The 17,058-nt window shown below is 46.2% G+C and overlaps 1 long non-coding RNA gene across 3 annotated transcripts; it reads right to left on the reverse strand.

The window, feature by feature from the left end:
• Positions 1 to 5,103: 5,103 nt before the first annotated feature.
• On the reverse strand, positions 5,104 to 13,538 carry LOC121854083. Of its 3 annotated transcripts, XR_006086472.1 has the most exons (4): positions 13,490 to 13,538; positions 12,168 to 12,264; positions 6,101 to 7,737; positions 5,104 to 6,044 (listed from the first exon to the last, which is right to left on the reverse strand). It is a non-coding gene; the product is annotated as an uncharacterized LOC121854083 (long non-coding RNA). The 3 variants fall into 3 exon arrangements; XR_006086473.1 differs by lacking the exon at positions 12,168 to 12,264 and having other exon boundaries at positions 13,490 to 13,508; XR_006086471.1 differs by lacking the exon at positions 13,490 to 13,538 and having other exon boundaries at positions 12,168 to 12,815.
• Between the last annotated feature and the right edge of the window lie 3,520 nt (positions 13,539 to 17,058).

The following is a 17,058-nucleotide window of genomic DNA, read 5'->3' on the forward strand; positions in this document are numbered from 1 at the left end:
GGAGAAGAAATCACAGGAGTGAATATTTAACTTCACTGTACAAAACATACGTCTGGCACCGGTTCAGACGATAGCTAGAGCTCTACTTTACTTGACCCACTTGGCACTGAAGGTACTATGTTAAAACATGAACACTGATATTCACAAAAAATGACTAAGTTAAACTGAGTTAATATGGCGGCGTGGAACACAAGTGAACATACCTGGAGACGTGGAGAAGAAATCACAGAAGGAGTGATTTCCCCTCGCGCGCCTGCATATATACGGGCCTGAGGGCATATTCCTACTACAAAGATAAATTTCACTAACAATAGACCCTCTATTCACAGTAGTCGTTGGACACCTAGCTGTGACCGTCAGCGTCACAGATCAGGCTAATTTTCTACATCTATATTTATGATTTAATCAGAGGTTGAGTTTGTCAGTAAAGAGGTGAATTGAAGTTATATATGCGTTCGCAACTCTATTGGCCTGACCGCAAACCACATCCCCGGTCAAACGGCCGTTAAATCTGGGAGAATTTTGAGTTTGACAGGAACTGTTCAGAAGATGAATGACTTTCTTAAATAGACAACTGACACTAACTAAACTATGAACATCAGAATCTCTGATGTCGGGGCAACAAAACAATATAACTTCAGTAGCGATCAGAAACCCATGGATATCCCCATGGACGACCTAAAATACGCCACTCTAACTGGCAAACTCAACACTCGCCTACTTGACACGTCTTACTAACAATAAGGACAGTTGAAGCGTTCAACACCACTCACAATGGATCTTGAATGTTCCAACTGTAAACAGACATATCTAAGTTGACTCAAAACAAAGGTGTTCTCTCTCACATTCAAATACATTATATGTATGTATATTATGTATGCTGGATTATGTACTATGTATGTATATTATGTATGTGCTCCATTTATATTTATTCAGCCTAGCTAGCAGCGTGTGGCAATGTTATTACCATATCCCACACGCTTAATTAATGTGCCTGGCGACGTATGGAAGCTGCTAATGTATCACTTGCCATACGTCGTCTATGGTAGTTGACCAGGACCTTAGCTAGGGAGCAGTGCTATCCACCTCTGTGTACATACTCTTATCCAGTAAACCGAACCTACAAAACTATACAGGTGTTTGTGTTCTCTCCTGTATATAGAACTTATTACCCAGAACATCTAACATGGCGCAGTGCGTAGTTTTACTGGATTATTACGAGTGATTAGTGCAAGTTTGTGGAAAGCCGGCTGATGGATCCCCGCCTTGGGTCAACCCCGCGTCATCCCTCGAAGAATTTCGCAACTTTGAGCAGTGTCAGTGACAGTGATTTTCTGTGAAGTGTTTAGTGCATTGTGTGTTTCGTGCCATTCATGTGTGACCTTGTTCGAACGGATTTCCAAGGTATACGGCATGTTCTGGGCATTTGTGGGGTGTAGAGCTCAGCGCACCCTCCTCTGACCGTTTACAGAGAGCGACTGAGCTACTCCTATCTCCACCCCCCTCCCTCACAGCGCCGCCTCCACCCCCCCCCTCACAGCTGGGGCGAGACGCTGCCTGCCTGGGACACACACACATACATGTACTAACACTTGCTGACCGCGCGGTTCCTTATATATATTTTATATATATAACCTACTTATCTGTGTATTTAATTAAATTTTTTTGTCTGAAATCTTGTTGATACGACGGGCTGACCGGTCAACACTGATTTAAGACACAGTACACAGATAAAGTAGTTATGTCTCATGCCTTACGTAGCCGTGGACCCAGCGCCTGGATGAGTCAAGCGGATGATAGTCCCCCAGAGATGGATGACCAGGCCGGCCCACGCTCCAGCTCCCACAACATCGCGCAGCCCTTCACCTCAACATTCAGCGTTATCTCCAGAGATAATTGCCTTAATGAAGTTTATGAGAGATGAGAGACGCGAGGATGAAGCTCACAGACGTTTGGCGGATGAGCACAGAAGGCAAGCAGAGGCAGAACGAGACCACCAACGGAGAATGGAAGACAGTGCACGGTTTGAAGCCTTGATATCTCGCCTCACTGTTAACCAAGCCCCTGGCTCTAACACTGCCTCGGTACTGAATGGTTCAGATACCTCATCCATGCTTCCTTCACGCCCCCCAGCCCCACCTAAAGCAGCAGCTCAAACGCCGCCCATCTTGGAGCCTGATGTAAATTTCCAGACTTTTCGCGAATGGCGGCGGCGGTGGGCTGATTATGCTACAATGGTGGATCTCCAGAGTTTGTCACAGCCTAAACAACTCATCCAGCTGCGTATGTGCCTGTCCTTGGAAGTTCAGCGTGTCTTAGAACATACGTTGCAGGTACCCCCAACCTCTTCGCTGTCTGTAGAGGAGGTACTGGACGTTCTACAACGGCACATCAAAGGACAGCAGAATGAAGCTCTGCGCAGGAGGGAATTGTTTAGCTGCAGACAGATGGAGGGTGAGTCTTTTGACGCTTTTTATGTACGTCTTAAGAGAGCCTCGGAAGAGGTAGATATATGTTTAGGCCACCACCAGCAGTGCGAGGAGACCCAGTTGAAGCAGGTGATCCTGATGGGTGTTAAGGACGAGGAACTTGTCCAACGCCTCACCTCCCTCGACTCTTCCTCTTCTCTTCAGGATGTGTTGACGATATGTCGCTCCTATGAGGCTGCCAGGTGTGCCACCTCTGCCATCCGAGCTCCCCCTACAGCTGTACGCGCTGTTTCCCGGTACAAGAAGGACAAGAAGTCTGCTCCTACGCCTTCGCCCACCACGTCCACGCCCGGTTCATTTTGCAACAACTGTGGTAAGCAGCACGGAACACAGGTATGTCCAGCTGCTGAGTCTACCTGCGACAGTTGTGACCGTAAGGGCCACTGGTCACTCACAGTACGGTGCCCAGCCAAACGCGTCCAGTGCAATGTGTGCGGTCGTCTGGGCCACTATGACAAGTGTTGCCCTACCCACGAACCCAAGGGACAGCGTCGGCGGAAGCTTCGGCGCCCTTCTACCAGTGAGGGCCGCCCACAGTCGCCAAATCAGAGGCACGACGACCCTGGACAAAGCCCGACCCATTTTAGGAGGGTGTACTCCTCGCATCCCAGGACCAAAGTCCCCCAGTACATCAGCGTCATCGTGACCTACGGCGGTGTGTCATCCCGTCTTCAGATGTTGCCCGACACCGGCGCTGATGCTACAGTCATCGGTCCCCAGCATTTGCGATGCTTGGGGCTCTCTCCAAGCGATCTAGGACCGCCTCCCGAGGACCTCTGCGTCACGGCAGATGGTTCACAGATGGCCCCAGCCCTGGGTTCACTCTATGCACATGTCACCTTTGGCAACAGGTCGTGTCAGGCCTGGATTGACGTGCATAATGGTGTCCCGACTCCCTTGCTGTCCTACAGACATTGTCAAGAGTTGGCCATCATCTCCCAGGACTTCCCAACACCGATTCTCGAGGTAAATTACGCCAACAGGGTGCACGAAGGGAGCAGCAACTACCCTGCTGCCGCCCTACCCCTACCTCTGGCCAGTGACACCTCTCCTTCGGTAGTTGTCCCTGCTGCATCACGTCCCCACGCCCTGGCTCGCCTTCACGACAGTCACCGTGGAGCCGAGGCCACCAAACGACGTGCAAAACAGACTGTGTTCCGGCCTGGCATCGACCCCGACATCTCCAATGCTGTCCAGGTGTGTAAGCCCCGCCACGTATTACAACCCAGCCAGCAGCAGGTACCCTTCATGAGTGACGACAACCCCACCCGCCCCTTTGAGTCTGTGTCGGCCGACTTTTTCTGTGTGTCAGGAAAGTCCTTCCTGGTTATCGTCGACCGTCTCTCTGGTTGGCCGGTTGTCATCAAGGGCGGTAATGACACGACGTCTGCCGCCACCATCAGCAAGTTCCGCCACTACTTCCGTGACGTGGGCGTTCCTGTACGCCTGCGAACCGACGGAGGGCCTCAGTTCACAAGCCGGGACTTTGCTGCGTTCCTTGACCGATGGGGAGTCCGGCATGTGTTGTCATCGCCCCATTACCCGCAGTCCAACGGCCACGCTGAGGCTGCTGTCAAATCTTTGAAGCACCTCATCCTTAAGGTGGCCCCTTCTGGGAATATTGACTGCGAGGCCTTCGACCGGGGTCTTCTTGAACTCCGCAACACACCTAACTACACCGGACGCTCCCCTGCCCAGGTTTTGTATGGGCGCCCCCTTCGTTCTTGTGTCCCTGCTCACCCTCAATCCTTCTCCAAGGAGTGGCAGGCTAAGACAGAGGATTGTGATCGCCGAGCCGCCGAACGTGTTCAGGACGTCGTCGCCCGCTACAACGACCACGCCCGTTCTCTCCCCAGGTTGAGTGTCGGTACCCAAGTCCGTGTTCAGGACCCGACCTCCCTACGTTGGGACAAAGTAGGCGTAGTCATGGGTCTCGGCAGGTCACGGGACTACCAGGTGCGGTTACCCAGTGGTCGCGTGTGGTGGAGGAACCGCCGTTTTCTCCGCCCCGTAACACTGCCTTCTGCTGGCCCCGCCACCAGTGTTGAGTCCCACACCCTTCCCAGTGATGAAGTCCCTCGACGCTCAGAACGGATCCAGAAGAAAAGGTCCGCTCAAGACTTTGCTATGAGCGTATAGGGGGGAGGGAGGTGTATGTATATTATGTATGCTGGATTATGTACTATGTATGTATATTATGTATGTGCTCCATTTATATTTATTCAGCCTAGCTAGCAGCGTGTGGCAATGTTATTACCATATCCCACACGCTTAATTAATGTGCCTGGCGACGTATGGAAGCTGCTAATGTATCACTTGCCATACGTCGTCTATGGTAGTTGACCAGGACCTTAGCTAGGGAGCAGTGCTATCCACCTCTGTGTACATACTCTTATCCAGTAAACCGAACCTACAAAACTATACAGGTGTTTGTGTTCTCTCCTGTATATAGAACTTATTACCCAGAACATCTAACATTATATAGAGAGGTTTGTTTCAGTAAGTCAGAGAAAATGGGATAACGGAGGACTGAGGCGTCTTGAAGTGACGAGAAAACGGACTCCTCAGATGGAGGACTCAAAATAAAGCAGAGGTACATGTTTTGTGGGCTATTGAGCGTAATATGAATCATTTGATTTTGGCGTTAACTGACGTGTACGACCGTGGTCTTTACAAAGCTTTCCCCTCCCCAAGATTCAATATTATGCGGTATAGTCGACAAAACATTCACAGTAAATACATAATTTTCAAAACACAATATCTTGCAATACTGGGGTAATGGTCATCAATACAGGCAACACACATGGTTACATAATTTTCACATACATAAAATTTTGCAACTCAGTTGACTAATCACACAAACTCCCAGCCAGGGCAGATAAAATGAACACAGCACCACTTGTTATGGCACACAGAAGAACATAATCATACATCAATATTACAGAACATAATAATAAAAATAACAGGCCGGCCTGAATTACAGTTTTGTACACTTTTAACTGCACCATCCACCAGGACGGCAGGTAGTTTCCATCTTGGCAATTGATCAGACATGTATAACACTTTTAACTACAACATCCACTAGGATGACAGGTAGCTTTGTAGGACACTTTCAACTACAACATCCACTAGGATGACAGGTAGCTTTGTAGGACACTTTCAACTACAACATCCACTAGGATGACAGGTAGCTTTGTAGGACACTTTCAACTACAACATCCACTAGGATGACAGGTAGCTTTGTAGGACACTTTCAACTACAACATCCACTAGGATGACACTGGACCCAAGCTTCAAAATTCAACAATTGAGATCTCAAGCTAGGAATAGTTAGACTGACCCCATCCAGCCACTGAAGTATTTGGGTTGACCTTATCACAAAAGAACCATTCTCCACTCGCGGGATGAGGCAAGATCGGAATGGCCAGAGTATGGACTCAAATAGACTTTAATGCCAGCGACCCGGTCCCCATGAAACCCCCAAAACCTCAGTGCCCTTCTGTTACTTTGCAATGCAAGCTTCTTAAACTGCACTAGGCCCATGTACTCTTGTACCTGCCTAGCAATTACTTCACCATGCATGCGTCTTAAACTGCACTAGGTCCATGTACACGCCTAGCCGTGACTAAAGTCCAGCCCAACTACCTCCTACATTAACCCAGGCCTACTGCAGATAGGACCTCCAAGCAACTTGATCACTCACACCAAACGATGTTCTCACTGCAGTAAGACACATCTACTCATTCCTCTTGTCCATGGTACATACTGACAATCCCTCCCCCAACAGGGTCACTCTGGCCACTTGACTGGCGAAGCCAACAGTTGATGTTCATCATTAACACATCTCAACAAGATGTAGATGCCCTTGACGGCAGAATCATCAGGTGGTAGCATTTACTTTTACTACTACAGTGCTTTTCACATTCAGCTCATCTCCGGTAACATCTTCATATTGGGTACTTACAAGGCCTAAGGGGCCCTACGCCTAAAGTACTAACAAAACTTAAAGAAACCAACTGCACTGCACCGCCTGTACCAATCAAAACTGCACAACTACACCTTCCCACTGGCAATTGTATGAAAGGGGAAACACTGGAAGGACTTTCTCAATACTCTAGCTAACCTGTCTGACAAGGTTGAAAAATCATTAGTCCACACTATGACATTATCGGGGTAGTTACATTCAACTCGGTTCTTCGCTGCAAAAGGGGTTACTACTTGGTTTACTTCTCTGGTAAAAATAATAAAAAGAATAACGGGACTGGTTGAAAAAACCCAAAAGATAAGCGTGTAAACCTTCATAAGTTATATTCCATCACTAAATGTGGTTAGGTCTCGACTTTTGTCGTTAAGTATTACTTTAATCATATGCGTCTTTCAAGTCTAAGGTAGAATACTATTCATTGCTTGACACTCTCTCTACTAATTTATCTAAGTTGGATAAGTCTAAGCATACTTAACAAAAGATCTATTCAAATCACTGATTTCCTCCTTTCTCACCCGAAGTCTAGTACCGATGATAACAACTAGCTTCCTCAGCCTCACCGGCAGTTTTCCTTTCATCAGGTTCTGATCCCGATGGAAAATCTCTAAACTTGATTTTCTCACTACCCCTCCGAGCCTTCGGCGTTCCCCGCCGATGAATGCTGGCCTCCATGGCTTTGGCAAGTTCTCGGAACTCACACATAAGTTGTAACTTATTCACAACTACTGTGATCATCGTGCGCTGATGTCACAACAAATCTTCCACAAAACAACCCCACCAAAGATAAATTCAATTAACACCCTTCCAGAGCAAAGGAGGTAAACGTTAACACATAAATGCCTCGGATACCTTTTAAATGGATACTCACCCAAAAAAAATTTAAAGCCAGTAATAGTATGGGTGACTCACTCAGCAGATTAAGTATCTCTAAAGACAACACTACAAGGTTTCAATTCACACAGTACTCATAGCAATGCTCAAAATAAAATACTTGATGGTACTTGACGAGAATGTCTCAAGAAAATATAACTCTGTAGATTTCACGAATGATAAACACTAAGCGGATTTTCTGTACTCACAAGAATTCACTGTCTTTTTCAAATGTCTTGACACTGTGTTTACACTACACAATTTACTCTGTGCTTTACTCACAATTGGTGGTCCTTACATGTACAGAGGGTGTTTCCAGCAATCCATGTTCAGAGATTGTATGTCTTAGATGTCCATTTCACCACCGAGTCCTCAACCCAATCAATACTATGGCTGAAAATACACCGGAATTAGTTCTCAAATACATATAACCTCTTTACCAATGTTAGATGTTCTGGGTAATAAGTTCTATATACAGGAGAGAACACAAACACCTGTATAGTTTTGTAGGTTCGGTTTACTGGATAAGAGTATGTACACAGAGGTGGATAGCACTGCTCCCTAGCTAAGGTCCTGGTCAACTGCTATAGACGACGTATGGCAAGTGATACATTAGCAGCTTCCATACGTCGCCAGGCACATTAATTAAGCATGTGGGATATGGTAATAACATTGTCACACGCTGCTAGCTAGGCTGAACAAATATAAATGGAGCACATACATAATATACATACATAATACATAATCCAGCATACATAATATACATACACCTCCCTCCCCCCTATACGCTCATAGCAAAGTCTTGAGCGGACCTCTTCTTCTGGATCCGTTCTGAGCGTCGAGGGACTTCATCACTGGGAAGGGTGTGGGACTCAACACTGGTGGCGGGGGCAGCAGAAGGCAGTGTTACGGGGCGGAGAAAACGGCGGTTCCTCCACCACACGCGACCACTGGGTAACCGCACCTGGTAGTCCCGTGACCTGCCGAGACCCATGACTACGCCTACTTTGTCCCAACGTAGGGAGGTCGGGTCCTGAACACGGACTTGGGTACCGACACTCAACCTGGGGAGAGGACGGGCGTGGTCGTTGTGGCGGGCGACGACGTCCTGAACACGTTCGGCGGCTCGGCGATCACAATCCTCTGTCTTAGCCTGCCACTCCTTGGAGAAGGATTGAGGGTGGGCAGGGACACAAGAACGAAGGGGGCGCCCATACAAAACCTGGGCAGGGGCGTCCGGTGTAGTTATTCTTGATTCAAGAAGACCCGGTCGAGCCTGCGCAGTCAATGTTCGAAGGGGCCTATAGGATGAGGTGCTTCAGGATTTGACCAGCAGCCTCGATGGCCGTTGGACTGCGGGTAATGGGGGCGATAACCCAACACCATGGGTCAAGGAGCAGCGGTCCGGCTTGTGAACTGAGGCCCTCCGTCGGTTCGCAGGCGTACAGGAACGCCCACGTCACGGAAGTAGTAGCGGAACTTGCTGATGGTGGCGGCAGACGTCGTGTCATTACCGCACTTGATGACAACCGGCCAACCAGAGAGACGGTCGACGATAACAAGGAAGGACTTTCCTGACACACAGAAAAAGTCGGCCGACACAGACTCAAAGGGGCGGGTGGGGTTGTCGTCACTCATGAAGGGTTCCTGCTGCTGGCTGGGTTGTAATACGTGGCGGGGCTTACACACCTGGACAGCATTGGAGGTGTCGGGGTCGATGCCAGGCCGGAACACAGTCTGTCGTGCACGTCGTTTGGTGGCCTCAGCTCCGCGGTGACTGTCGTGAAGGCGAGCCAAGGCGTGGGGACGTGATGCAGCAGGGACAACTACCGAAGGAGAGGTGTCACTGGCCAGAGGTAGGGGTAGGGCGGCAGCAGGGTAGTTGCTGCTCCCTTCGTGCACCCTGTTGGCGTGTCTTACCTCAAGAATAGGTTTGGGGAAGTCCTGGGAGATGATGGCCAACTCTTGACAATGTCTGTAGGACAGCAAGGGAGTCAGGACACCATTATGCACGTCAATCCAGGCCTGACACGACCTGTTGCCAAAGGTGACATGTGCATAGAGTGAACCCAGGGCTGGGGCCATCTGTGAACCATCTGCCGTGACGCAGAGGTCCTCGGGAGGCGGTCCTAGATCGCTTGGAGAGAGCCCCAAGCATCGCAAATGCTGGGGACCGATGACTGTAGCATCAGCGCCGGTGTCGGGCAACATCTGAAGGCGGGATGACACACCGCCGTAGGTCACGATGGCGCTGATGTACTGGGTGACTTTGGTCCTGGGATGCGAGGAGTACACCCTCCTAAAATGGGTCGGGCTTTGTCCAGGGTCGTCGTGCCTCTGATTTGGCGACTGTGGGCGGCCCTCACTGGTAGAAGGGCGCTGAAGCTTCCGCCGACGCTGTCCCTGGGGTTCGTGGGTAGGGCAACACTTGTCATAGTGGCCCAGACGACCGCACACATTGCACTGTACGTACTTAGCTGGGCACCGCACTGTGAGCGACCAGTGGCCCATACGGTCACAACTGTTGCAGGTAGACTGAGCAGCTGGACACACCTGTGTTCCGTGCTGCTTACCACAGTTGTTACAAAATGAACCGGGCGTGGACGTGGTGGGCGAAGGCGTCGGAGCAGACTTCTTGTCCTTCTTGTACCGGGACACAGCGCGTACAGCTGTAGGGGGAGCTCGGATGGCAGAGGTGGCACACCTGGCAGCCTCATAGGAGCGACATATCGTCAACACATCCTGAAGAGAGGAGGAAGAGTCGAGGGAGGTGAGGCGTTGGACAAGTTCCTCGTCCTTAACGCCCATCAGGATCACCTGCTTCAACTGGGTCTCCTCGCACTGCTGTCTGCAGCTAAGCAATTCCCTCCTGCGCAGAGCTTCATTCTGCTGTCCTTTGATGTACCGTTGTAGAATGTCCAGTACCTCCTCTACAGACAGCGAAGAGGTCGGAGGTACCTGCAGCGTATGTTCTAAGACACGCTGAATTTCCAAGGACAGGCACATACGCAGCTGGATGAGTTGTTTAGGCTGTGACAAACTCTGGAGATCCACCATTGTAGCATAATCAGTCCACCGCCGCCGCCATTCGCGAAAAGTCTGGAAATTTACATCAGGCTCCAAGATGGGCGGTGTTTGAGCTGCTGCTTTAGGTGGGGCTGGGGGGCGTGAAGGAAGCATGGATGAGGTATCTGAACCATTCAGTACCGAGGCAGTGTTAGAGCCAGGGGCTTGGTTAACAGTGAGGCGAGATATCAAGGCTTCAAACCGTGCACTGTCTTCCATTCTCCGTTGGTGGTCTCGTTCTGCCTCTGCTTGCCTTCTGTGCTCATCCGCCAAACGTCTGTGAGCTTCATCCTCGCGTCTCTCATCTCTCATAAGCTTCATTAAGGCAATTATCTCTGGAGATAACGCTGAATGTTGAGGTGAAGGGCTGCGCGATGTTGTGGGAGCTGGGCCGTCATGGTCAGCCTGGTCATCCATCTCTGGGGGACTATCATCCGCTTGACTCATCCAGGCGCTGGGTCCACGGCTACGTAAGGCATGAGACATAACTACTTCCTCTGTGTACTGTGTCTTAAATCAGTGTTGACCGGTCAGCCCGTCGTATCAACAAGATTTCAGACAAAAAATTTTAATTAAATACACAGATAAGTAGGTTATATCTATAAAATATATATAAGAAAGCCGCGCGGTCAGCAAGTGTTAGTACATGTATGTGTGTGTGTCCCAGGCAGGCGGAGCGTCTCGCCCCAGCTGTGAGGGGGGGTGGAGGCGGCGCTGTGAGGGAGGGGGGTGGAGATAGGAGTAGCTCAGTCGCTCTCTGTAAACGGTCAGAGGAGGGTGCGCTGAGCTCTACACCCCACAAATGCCCAGAACATGCCGTATACCTTGGAAATCCGTTCGAACAAGGTCACACATGAATGGCACGAAACACACAATGCACTAAACACTTCACAGAAAATCACTGTCACTGACACTGCTCCAAGTTGCGAAATTCTTCGAGGGATGACGCGGGGTTGACCCAAGGCGGGGATCCATCAGCCGGCTTTCCACAAACTTGCACTAATCACTCGTAATAATCAAGTAAAACTACGCACTGCGCCATGTTAGGTATTCTGGGTAATAAGTTCTATATACAGGAGAGAACACAAACACCTGTATAGTTTTGTAGGTTCGGTTTACTGGATAAGAGTATGTACACAGAGGTGGATAGCACTGCTCCCTAGCTAAGGTCCTGGTCAACTGCTATAGACGACGTATGGCAAGTGATACATTAGCAGCTTCCATACGTCGCCAGGCACATTAATTAAGCATGTGGGATATGGTAATAACATTGTCACACGCTGCTAGCTAGGCTGAACAAATATAAATGGAGCACATACATAATATACATACATAATACATAATCCAGCATACATAATATACATACAACCAACAATGCATATCAGTCTACACTGTAAGAAATGGTAAGACAGTATGTAATAAAATTCTCTGTAAAAAAAAACAGGTTGAAAATTACAACACTGAAAAATTTAACACCAAACTTGTGTTATCTCAATAAATTCAATGGTAACAAATTGACTCCAACTGAGAATTAAAATTTTCTAGTTATTTCACAATTCAGTTCACTAGCAAAAGAAAAAATAATAACATAACATAACATACACATATAAACAAAATTTATATAACACTCACTTGGGTTATATGAAAATTTCAAAAGTTAGAAAAATACTTCAAGTGAGAATCTGAACACTTTCAATTGAAATCACAATACTTCCAATAAATGTCACAGCTAAAAATAAAACATTGGATTACATAACCTTTGTACACATGACACTTCTGGTGACACTCAAGAGATGAACTCAGTTCATCACACTCTGAACATGGCAGGTGTACTGTATACTTCCCACTCAATGTCTGTAAATATCCAAAGATTAACACAATGGTCACAAAAAAAATTACACAAATGTGCAATTACCACTTTCCTGAAATTTCACACAATAAAACTCACAAAGATGAGTTAGGTAGCTTATTTCAAAAAAAAAATTTGGTGCATTACCTAACTCTGTAACACAGAAAAATTATAACTTTCTTTCACAAAAGAAGTGGTGAAACTAAATCAATTGTTAGTTCTTACCTAACTCTTAAAAACTTTGCAGTTACCACTACAGTATTGTACTTGACACCAAAGTTTGTACTTTAAATTACACAATTATTTGTACTCATTACTGATGACAAAACTTATACATTTCTGTATACTGTATTCTGAGAAGACAAATTCACCAAGTATCACACCTCATTCGTACAAATTGGTTCTCAAATGAAAATAATCCCACTAGCTGGTCACCATTTGTAACGGGCCGCGTTTACTCTTTTCAATAATTTACCATCAGTTATTCTTATATGTTCTTTATCTCTATATACCTTATATTCTTATATAAGTAACTCGTATGCTTCTCTGCTTATGTTTTCCAAGTCAATGTTCTTTCTTTTCATTTCCTTTCATATAGATTGTATTCTCAGTTTCAATGTTCTTACCTTTCTGAAGTTTACTTTGTTTTATGTCTATTCTTATACATGGGTTAGTCTGGGGAACCATGTTATTCTTTGTACAACACTTTTTATACTTACAAAGGGTAGCTGCCACCACCCAGACTTTTCATTATATAACCTAACTCATGGAAAGTTGTTGGGTAGTGTGGTAGATGTCTAGGCACGTGAGTAAGTATTATTTTCTGGGAACCAATGTTTAGAAGGAGCAGAGTGGTGATACTCAGATTACTAATTCAATATTTATTAACACAGTGAGTGGAGAAGATGCATCTTAAATTCACTCAGGCTAAACAGAACCGCAATTAACTTATTAAATCATCAAACACTTCAAGAGCTTATTACCTCATTCAACACCTCCAAATACTCATTACTTTATTAGACAATTGGGATATCATTACCTTGATACATGAGATTCCGTACTATTATTCACAAGCCATCACTGGACCCTCAGGTCTTACTTTAACAAGTAACACATTACCTCTTCACTTCTTGATTAGAGCATGATACTCTCAGGTTATTCGTTCATGATTACTACAGATGAATACATAACACATTGGACTAACTCCACAATTATAGTAACATACAATACCTCCTGTTAGTTTGCAAGGAACAACCTGGTAACTTGAACTCTCATTCAGTGGTTCAATACTTAACCTGGGATGACTATATTTCTGCTCGTCATCCCTAAGCATGGATATTAATACGGCTCCATACATATAACCAAGAACAGTGGGTAGACCATGATCATACGACGGAGTCAGTGGGCCAGAGTTGTTTACAGGCTTGCTCGCTAGCTCGGAGCGCCTGGCCCGGGAAAAGTTGACTATGGCGGTGGGCCGTGGCGTCTGCCAAGGAATCTCGCCCTGGGATTCTAATCTCGCCACCTTAAAGACGTCTTTCGAGAGACATCGTGCCCATAGGCGGCTCCCAAACCTCAGGAGTGTTGCTAACCCCCACAACAGCGTCTGGAGACGTGGAGAAGAAATCACAGAAGGAGTGAATATTTAACTTCACTATACAAAACATACGTCTGGCACCGGTTCAGACGATAGCTAGAGCTCTACTTTACTTGACCCACTTGGCACTGAAGGTACTATGTTAAAACATGAACACTGATATTCACAAAAAATGACTAAGTTAAACTGAGTTAATATGGCGGCGTGGAACACAAGTGAACATACCTGGAGACGTGGAGAAGAAATCACAGAAGGAGTGATTTCCCCTCGCGCGCCTGCATATATACGGGCCTGAGGGCATATTCCTACTAGAAAGATAAATTTCACTAACAATAGACCCTCTATTCACAGTAGTCGTTGGACACCTAGCTGTGACCGTCAGCGTCACAGATCAGGCTAATTTTCTACATCTATATTTATGATTTAATCAGAGGTTGAGTTTGTCAGTAAAGAGGTGAATTGAAGTTATATATGCGTTCACAACTCTATTGGCCTGACCGCAAACCACATCCCCGGTCAAACGGCCGTTAAATCTGGGAGAATTTTGAGTTTGACAGGAACTGTTCAGAAGATGAATGACTTTCTTAAATAGACAACTGACACTAACTAAACTATGAACATCAGATTCTCTGATGTCGGGGCAACAAAACAATATAACTTCAGTAGCGATCAGAAACCCATGGATATCCCCACGGACGACCTAAAATACGCCACTCTAACTGGCAAACTCAACACTCGCCTACTTGACACGTCGTCTTACTAACAATAAGGACAGTTGAAGCGTTCAACACCACTCACAATGGATCTTGAATGTTCCAACTGTAAACAGACATATCTAAGTTGACTCAAAACAAGGGTGTTCTCTCTCACATTCAAATACATTATATAGAGAGGTTTGTTTCAGTAAGTCAGAGAAAATGGGATAACGGAGGACTGAGGCGTCTTGAAGTGACGAGAAAACGGACTCCTCAGATGGAGGACTCAAAATAAAGCAGAGGTACATGTTTTGTGGGCTATTGAGCGTAATATGAATCATTTGATTTTGGCGTTAACTGACGTGTACGACCGTGGTCGTTACAGGATAACTCTATTTCTACTAGCTATCCCCAATCATGTACAACAATAATGGGTAAGACTCATATAACTGTGAGGAGTACACCTTGGCTGTCACACCAACAACGAAGAGCGCTGTTAGGTCGGTCACAGTCCGACACACTGAGAGGGAGTCATCTCGCGGGCTTTGTTCCCCAGGTGCGAGGCTCGCTCAATTCAATCGTGCCGAATTAACAACATCCTGCAAGACAGCCAGCTGGTATGCTGGGTATTCAGCTAACACCCACTCTGTGCCTGGAGATGCGATGAGGAAGAGTCACAAGCGTGTTAAACGGTCTAACCTCAACTACACATAACTATACGTCTGGCAACGATACAGACGATAATTACTTTACTTTAATTATACTTGGCACATGATCATTTCAATATGTTAAAACATGAACACTGATATTCACAAAATTCAACTGAGTTAAACTGACTTAACATGGTGGCGGGAAACAAATGTTCACAAACTTGGAGATGCGATGAGGAAGAGTCACGAGCGTGTGAGTTTTGGCTTTTTATTCTTCAATACAGTACATTTATATACTTATATTCTTGCTTATATTTTCTAAGTCACCAATGTGTAAGAGTCCTGTTTTCCTCTTTATACTATTTTGTTCTAGTTATATTCTAAACCATGGATTAGTCTGGGAAACCATGTCATTATTATTATAACACTTATTACTTACAACGGTAGCCTGCCACCACCCAGACCTTTATTAGAATATAACATATCTCATTGAACTGTTAGGTAGCGTGCTAGCAAGCTTCTTGGCATGTGAGTTATAATAGTTATTTTATGAGAACCAATGGGTAGAAGAAATTGTCATGGGTTGCATTAGGCTTACCCACGCAACCAACTCCAAAGTTGTTTTACCAGAGATAAGACGCCCGGCGAGGCATAACTGGGACATGTATTTTTCAATTAGTGTATGTCAGCCAGCCTTTAGGGGGGTGGGCAGTGAAACAGTGTTGTACTGTTCATCGCTTCACACCCAAAAACCTAATTTTTAAGGAGTATCCCCTGAGCCATGGGTTAGTTAAGACGTCGTCTCCATCCTCTCCCTCCTGAAAGGGGGCGGGACACCACACCACACAGAGTCCTCCACCGCCACTCCGTCCTGTGAACCGTCGTCGACACGAGACTAAGTGTGTTAACCTATGTTGTTATCCCCGTGGAAATATCACGTGTGGAAGCCTGGTTGCGACAAAAGCAATCCAGGCTGGTCTATTGCACCTAAATGGTTAATTCAAGTCACGCTTACCAGTTCTCCTTGCCGCGACAACCATCTACCGAGACTGTCAGTGATGCGAGACTATGTGTGGTACACCAAGAGTACCTTTTGTTGTTATGGCCGTGGAAGGTCGACACGAGACTAAGCGTGTTAACCTAGGTTCTTATCCCCGTGGAAATATCACGTGTGGAAGCCTGGTTGCGACAAAAGCAATCCAGGCTGGTCTATTGCACCTAAATGGTTAATTCAAGTCACGCTTAGAGAGTTCTCCTGCACGACACCATGTGTGGTAACCCAAGAGTACTTTTTGTTGCTGTGGCCCATGGAAAGAAGTTCTTGTGCGGAAGCCTGGTTGCAACAAAGGCAATCCAGGCTGGCAGTAAATGTATCACTTGAAGAATTAAGGCTCTGTTAAGTTATACCCATAGTAGAGTAATCACATGTGTCCCCAAGTTAAAATCCTCTTTTAGAAGATTAATTTTATTACAGCGTGAACGTGAGAAAATCATATATCCATGCAAATTGTAAATCATTGTATGGAAGCTTGACAAATAAATGTAAGTGCAATTATCTGCCCGTATCTGTGATCCTATCTTATTATTACTAAAGGTAATGACTGATTGGTTATGACAAAGTATAACGAGTAACTTAGATGGATGTTGAAAATTAAATCAATTCATTAAATCATCATTTATCAAGTATAAATCATTGAATGTCGAGTGGTGGAGTGAACTTCTACGTAGATACGCCATAATCTCCTGTAAGTAATCAGTGTGAAGGTATCGGACTCTACGGTAAGAAATAAGAAATACGACATATTATTATCTTTATATTATATAATCCACTCCTACTACCACCGATCCACCCCAAAA

This window comes from Homarus americanus, unplaced genomic scaffold (assembly GCF_018991925.1).
Source record: "Homarus americanus isolate GMGI-L3 unplaced genomic scaffold, GMGI_Hamer_2.0 scaffold2381, whole genome shotgun sequence".
Classification (NCBI taxonomy): Eukaryota; Metazoa; Arthropoda; class Malacostraca; order Decapoda; family Nephropidae; genus Homarus; species Homarus americanus.